Source organism: Dermacentor silvarum, chromosome 6, assembly GCF_013339745.2.
Source record: "Dermacentor silvarum isolate Dsil-2018 chromosome 6, BIME_Dsil_1.4, whole genome shotgun sequence".
NCBI classification, from domain to species: domain Eukaryota; kingdom Metazoa; phylum Arthropoda; class Arachnida; order Ixodida; family Ixodidae; genus Dermacentor; species Dermacentor silvarum.
The window spans coordinates 162,397,691-162,404,994 of record NC_051159.1 but is presented as its reverse complement, the minus strand read 5'-3'; the positions used below and the strand labels follow the sequence as shown (position 1 = coordinate 162,404,994).

General features: G+C 43.5%; 1 protein-coding gene across 1 annotated transcript in view; it reads right to left on the bottom strand.

Annotated features, from left to right (window-relative positions):
* Positions 1–6,729, bottom strand: part of LOC119456321 (sodium-coupled monocarboxylate transporter 1) — a 67,693-nt gene extending 60,964 nt beyond the window's left edge. Inside the window, exon 1 of the mRNA XM_037718024.2 lies at positions 6,687–6,729. The gene's annotated coding sequence lies outside the window, so the exon portion shown is untranslated. The remainder of the gene's footprint in view (positions 1–6,686) is intronic.
* Between the last annotated feature and the right edge of the window lie 575 nt (positions 6,730–7,304).

The window sequence follows — 7,304 nt, the reverse complement described above, 5'->3', positions numbered from 1 at the left end:
GCGGTTGGTGAGAGCTGGCGAGAGCTGATGGTGGTTGGCGAGTTGGTGAGACAGGCGAGAAGCGGCATTACGATGCACCATGGCAAACGCTGACAAAGGAGAACACTACTTCTCGTTGCTTGAAAGAAGACAATGCGCACAAAAAGAACGATGCGTACGGGTGCTAGCATCAACTGAAAAGGAATACAGGTTCTTGTATGTATGTTCCTGCAAAAACCAGACGACCTGATGCGAGATTTTTTGCAAAGAAAGCTTGCTCAGTCTCTAACAATTTTTTTCTTTTTATAAACTACACCACAAGTTGCTGCCGTCCATCTCGTTCTGTTGTAATAAACGGAAAGAGTACCGAGAAACTAAAGGTCTTCTCAGTAGACGTTAGCGCTCGTCCATGTCGTTCCTTCATCGCCCTTTGTTCTCTTTTGCGCAAGAGAATTTCAGGGAGCACCAAATAGACAAATTTTATTACTCGCTGGCAATAGCTGAGAATTGTATGGTCGACTTCTAGCTTGCCCTTCTTTGGTTAAATATGATGAAATACATGTGCGGGCATCGATTCTGCAGGGGGCGACCAGAAGGACGTTAAAGCTGACCACGCCGACACAGTCAAGCCCAGCAGTTCACCGAATCCAAGCAAGACATCAGCTTTTGCGCCAACAACTCAGCGGCTAATAATGAGAACGAAAGCCACATCATTAGTCACGCTAAAAAATAACACAAAGCCAACGACAGCTCCGAGTCCACCAACCACGGCACCTAATAACACAAAGCCAACGACAGCTCCGAGCCCACCAACCACGGTACCTAATAACACAAAGCCAATGACAGCTCCTAGCCCACCAACCACGACACCTAATAACACAAAGCCAAAGACAGCTCCGAGCCCACCAACCACAACACCTAATAACACAAAGCCAACAACAGCTCTGAGCCCACCAACCACGGCACCTAATAGCACAAATCCAACGACAACTCCGAGCCCTTCAACCACGGCACCTGTAAATCACACAACTACCACGCCGTCCACCGAGACCCCTCAGAAGAGCATGGTGCCGAATGGTAACCCAAAGCCGGTGATAAAGCCGAGTAAGTCATTTTTCTAAGCTCCTGTATTTTTCTGCAAATAAATTAGCACGACGATGTGAACATTTCAGTGCAACTTTATCCATATTTTTATGCTTACCAAGCTAACTTAAATACAGACCTGCATAAAGCTCCAGTTCTGTAATCGTTCAGTAAGTTAGGTAAATTTATGATATCCTCTTTGTCCCATTAAGAGAGCCGAACATGCACTATTCTTTTTCAGCTCTTAGTAAAGAAGTTGATCGAGAGTAGGCAAGGCGATGGACTATCGCCTGAGATAGCCTCGCATGGGTAGCCTTTATATGCACAGTTCATATGACGTGATATGCACGGCAAGTGACCGCTCCGGAAGGCTAGCGAAGCGCACTGAATTCTGCTGATGAAGTCCAGTTAATGGGGATGCAATGATGTCGTAGTTTTGTCTGGGAAAAGAGGCGCAATGCGAATAATAATGAGGGGTGCACCACTGGTGATGAAGAGGAGGTCTGACGCGCCACATGAAGTAAACCAGGGAATTCTGATGGTAATCATCAACATCCAACAGCAGTCTACATTATTGTTCACTGCAGAACAATAGTCTCTACTAGATATATACAATCAATAATGGTTTGCGTCAGCGGTCTCCATACTATATGGCTGCAAATTTGCCCAATTCATCGCACCACCTAGTTCTCTGCCATCGTTGACTATATTTCTCTACCCTTGGCACGCATTCTGCATCTTCAATAAGCCACTTGTTATCTGCCCTACTGATTACATAGCCTTCCCAACTCCAATGTTTCCTCTTGATCTGCTGGTAGTCATTTTTAAAGGCAAACTGTGGTGGTTAAAGGATATTAATGACATAGGCCTTCAATAAATTATAAGAGGCTACGAATTGTAATTTTGACTCGGCTCAGCTGGGGAAGGAGATGTTTATAGGGATGATTATTATGTATTAGATCACAAACTTAAGCCCTGCCTGGTCGTTAACTACCAGGATTGTGTCCAGGATTGACAAGGTTTGACGGTCGCTCCGAATGGTGCCACTGGTCGGAAACGCCTGGTTGAAGCCGTGGATGCAGTGCATTATGTTTCTATGCCTGAACTGAGAGATGGCCACACGTTCTCAAACAATATCAATGGTATATGCTAGTGTCTGCGTTTTGCACTTCATGCTTCTTTGAGCTGAAAACGAAGCAGTAAAGCATTATATACCAGCCTCAGCGTGAGGTCTTGAGGATTCGGAGCAGAGCCCCTAGTCAGGCATATGTTATTTCTCGTTAAGCGTCAGCATCATGACAATTATGTCGTCTCTTGGATTGCCAGAGCTGAAAACAAACGTGAAACTTCAAACACACACGTAGGACAAAAACGAGCGTGTGCCACTCAAACGAAAGGTGCACGGAGTCATGTTTACACTGCGAGGCTCAAAACTTTATGTGGTGCATGGCTTTATATGGTTGCAGATGAAACCTAAGAGTTGGTTTTCTTCATCTGCCTTTACAACATCTCATTCTTCAGGAGGACCACGACTTGAACAAACACTTCTGTGCACCTTCGGCTACAAGATGGACACCAGCGTTGTGGTCCCGGAGGACGGCTTGTGCGACTTCACTCTCTACGACTCGGTGTTCAAGAATTACACCTACAATCTCGAAACACCATATGAAGACAGCCTTCAACACTTCCTCAGCTTCGCGTCCCAGCACGTCAAGACGCAGTACGGGGTCGCTTTTTCCTTCATACCCGAAGAGTAAGAAAAGCACATGTGCGCGAGCAGATGTAAATGTCACGATCGTAATGTGGCACAGATTAGGCTATTCGGAGATTTCTGTTTTCCTCTTCGCAGTTGCGCAGCGCATGGTGATTTTTATCACCCCTAAGCTCAGACTCCTCATTTATGGCACCAACATAGTTCACCGCGTTTGACGAATCGGTGAAGTTAGGTAACTATGCGGCGGAAAACACGCCCAGAGGGGATGTAATGTACTCCAACAAGCTCTCATTTGCTTAATCGCAAAACTACATCGGCGATCGCAAAACCACTCTGGCTCGGACGACCAAATGAGAGGGGATATTGGCGTGAAAAGCTCGTGTCAACAATACTGCCATATAACGCACTTTGTCAGTGCAATTAATGCATTCGATTGATTTCAGCTTTGGCGTTATGTCATCTTCTTTCTTTGACTCTAGTTAACCAGACTGAGCACTTACCGCGACAGGTGTGATGTGTGGCATGGTAACTAGTATTCATTTGCGGGATTACATTCCAGCTAGCCAAATTCTGGCGCTCCATGGAGATTCATAACTTTGCGACGTTATGACTGTGAGTGTGAGATGGAGATTCTGTGTGTCTATGTAGCGTGATGACAAACTGTGCCAGAGTCTCCATGCAAATTCAGCCATGTCGTTTGTATATACCCTCCTGTCTAGTTTTATTTTCCTTTATATTTCATACCTCGATCATTCCTAGTACAGGGTAGCTAATCGGAGATATCCTCCGAGGAGCAGCTTGTACTAAGCTGGGAAATTTCACCGACTCGCGCTAAGCTCTTGAAATCAGCAAAATGAGATGAAATTAGTGCGATTATCAACTCCAGGATTTAGGCGCTCTGCATACACGAGCGACGAGTGAAGGTCACAAAATTAGTCTGCAGGGATTGCCTGGACACTGCTGAGTCTAGGAAACGTCAAGTCGGACACCACTGCCAAGGACATCTGCTCTACGCAGTCCATTACACAAAGCCTATTTTCCCAAGGGCACATCGGAGCGCTTGTCTCAGCACATCGGGATTGTGAACGCGTTGATTTTTGGACCGAGGCTGATCGTCAGTACGACTCTCTTTATCGCATCGACTTCAGTGCACCTACAGCGCCCCCTGAAGACTGGCCAAGCCCATTTATGGCGTCATTCATAGGTTGAGACTTCGTGTAGCTTACTGCAGTAGTTTTTTGGTCAAACTCGGACACCTCAGTTCACGCCGTGCGACGAGTACTTACTACTTGATGATACTGAGCATGCGCTGTGCCACTGTCACTGCTGTACCACCACGCGGTTAGCAGCAAAGATTTTATTTGGTAGATGTGGAGAAAAACAGGCTAGTTATTTCGATGGCCCTGGGACTGAACTGGGGACGCAATCTGAGCCACATATTACATCAGTCAAATCCCATAGACAATTTTTTGAACTGCTTTCTCGTCATTTCGGCTTGATTTCTTTATTTGCATTTTTTTTCTCCTTTTTCTCTCTACATTTGCAGCATCCAACACACTTTCCATTCCTGAATAGCGCAGTTTTGAGCTTTTGTTTGTTTTGCTCGCATCCGCCATTGGAACTTGATGTTCTTTTTCCAAGTTTCTGCTTTTGCCAGCATAGTTGCACGTTATGCGAACGATGGATATGGCCCCTGTGACAAGGCGGGTGTGCCAGTGTCTTGGACGAGCGTGGCGCAACAGTTAGCATTTAATAACATAGTTTCGAAATTGGCAGCAGCGTTCAATGTGATCAAATGACTACCTGAATTAACCTTAAGCTTTAATAATTTGTCACTTTGTGTGAAAAATAATTTTGTTTCATGCCAAGCTCCGTTTCTGTGAAATTACAGTGCAACAGTGTTTTAGGGATGAGTTAGTGAGCGATTTTTCCTTTTTCACCAAGCAAGAAATTGGTCCACAAATGATTTGTAGTTTGTTATAGACGGCATTGCATAGTCCGGCCATCCCGAAAAACTTGGTAAGCGATAAATATTGCGAAACATACGGATTTAAAGAAATTGCGAGAAACGAAGTTCTCGACAAGACAGAAAATGTACTTTAGAAGATTTTTTTTCTTGTGAGTCAAACTCCTCATGCTTGGCAGATGTATAAGCTTGTGGTAATTTACGTGCTTTATCTTCGGCAGGGAAAGAAATCCCATCGAGATAATGCTGGCAAGCAACCCATCTAAGGTGCAGACAGACATAATGGACCTCTGGAACCAGAACATCTCGCACTTCGGTTACGTAGACATCGGGCGCATCTACGTCGATGAGCCGACTATAGAGCGCGTGCTGCAAGTCTTGAAGGTACCACAACTCCTTGGCTATAACAAGCGCGCGTCGCAAATACCAGGCATATTACAAGAAAAAGTTTCTACACGTAAATTTCACGTGCCGAATCAGTTCTTTTAAATTTGAGAAGTGGACGATGTATATTGAAGAAAAAATTGTCCCCCACCTGACAGTAGCAGGAAGCTGAAAAAAAATATATACTGGTTTCTAAAAAAAATTGCTTCTTTGTTGGTGAAGCTGAGAAGAAAACATATACGGGTTTCTAAAAAAGTAGCTTCTTAGTTAAAAAACAAATTGGTGCAGACATTATAGCGGAAATAAAACTATTAACACAACACCGGACATCATGGGTGCTGCACTTCTGATTTATTATTTCCTCAGAAGACCAGAAGAACATCGCACAATAAAATGTGCATGCCCTAAGGCTCATAATGGTAACAAGATATAATTAAGAATATAACTAAATAAAAAGCGTCTAGCTTCAAAATAGACGCTGATAAGAGTCGTTGATGCCGGTGGTGTTCGGTGTTGTTTGTTGTGTTCACTTTTATTTCTATTCAATTATTCAATATATTTGCTTTGTGTATTTATTGTTTATTTCTTTGGATGATTTAACACATTTTCTCTAACTGTCCCCCCTGCAATAATGCCTTCGAAGCGACGCAGGTATTCTGTAAATAAAATAAATAAATATTTGTTGTTGGTACAAAAACAGACGGTGGCAGGAGAAACGCAGTGTTGTAGCACTGCTTGCCGAGCCTTGCCACCCCTTTAGCTAGCAGCGTACATAGACAAATGTAAATCAATACATTTTTTACTAAATACAGAAGTTATACATTATTAAGGCTACCGCATGTTTCAAATAAAGAAAATTAACATTAAAAATAAATATTACTATACATTTTCAACATATCTTATAATTGTGCATCACTCACACAGAAATAAATGTTTTATGACAAAAATACAAAATTATACATTTGCAATACGCGCAGACTGCATCGACTGCACGGACACACACGATTTTGCAGACAGAAGAATTCATAATTTTGTGCCCTATGTATCTTAACATAGCGTTGTCGTAATTGGTCGTGCTATTACCGCTTCACCAAGTATTAACCAACTAACTTAAGAGCAAGTTCTCAAAAGCTCCTGCCAGTCCGGGGATAGAACTTGAGATGAAATCCTTTCTTTGGCAGTCGCTCGACCAGCTACATGTACGTGTAGTAAGGCCCGATCATTGCTTATTGCTATTGAGGTCTACGGGAAGCGCAATTGAGCTCAAGAGAACCATGCCGTCAAACACTTAACGTTGCCACATTTAATGTTGCCACACCCAAAGTTTGGATTTGTGCCCTGCGATCGATCTGGGAGCGTTTGTCGTTGTCTAGATGTACTACGTACCAATCACAGATTTGATCTGATGCTTTGGTTTTAAAGTGTTTATTTTCTTTTGTTTTAGCACCATTGCACCTGCGTTTTTTCCCTCATAAACAAATTTATTCGGGTTAATTTAATCAGGTTATAGCACCACTACGCGTATATTGTACACCTACCTGTCACCTACCTGTCACCTACCTGCAATTTCTGTCCAGCACGTGTTCGAGATGCTGAAAGGAATGCACAGTGTCGAGCGCCCCTGCTACACCATGATCACCCTTCCGATGAATCTGCACGACCAGTGGCTAGAATCAATCGCCATCACTTTGCGGAAGTAAGCGTCACTGGCGTATACTACGCCGGCTGTTATCGAGATCGCTGCACGTGACGATATGTTCTAGGTGACCATGACAATGTCGTACCTTGCAAAATTGTGTCGTGCCATACAGTTTCTTGCTGAGAAAACGGGGACTCCTGTTTGTGCTCACGCGGTACCAGTATGGTAACTAAACTATCAATCAGTATATTGTAGTGCACGAATTTACGGAACCGTCTTCTCTTACTTAATGTCTCTCCCCAAATTTTTTGTATGGCGATGGTTTGGTACATTCACCGACAAAGACCATTGTGGCGTCTTAAAAAATAACCGTTAACAATGCCACACGTAATTGCCCAGTAAAAATATTTGCTGCCCAAATGTGAACTGAATGGGACGCCGCACATAAGAAATGCCGAAACCTACTAGAAAATGCCGTCTGAAATTTAGCTCTAAATTTAAGCAAAACACCTCCAAAGAAATGCTGCTAGGCTAACACT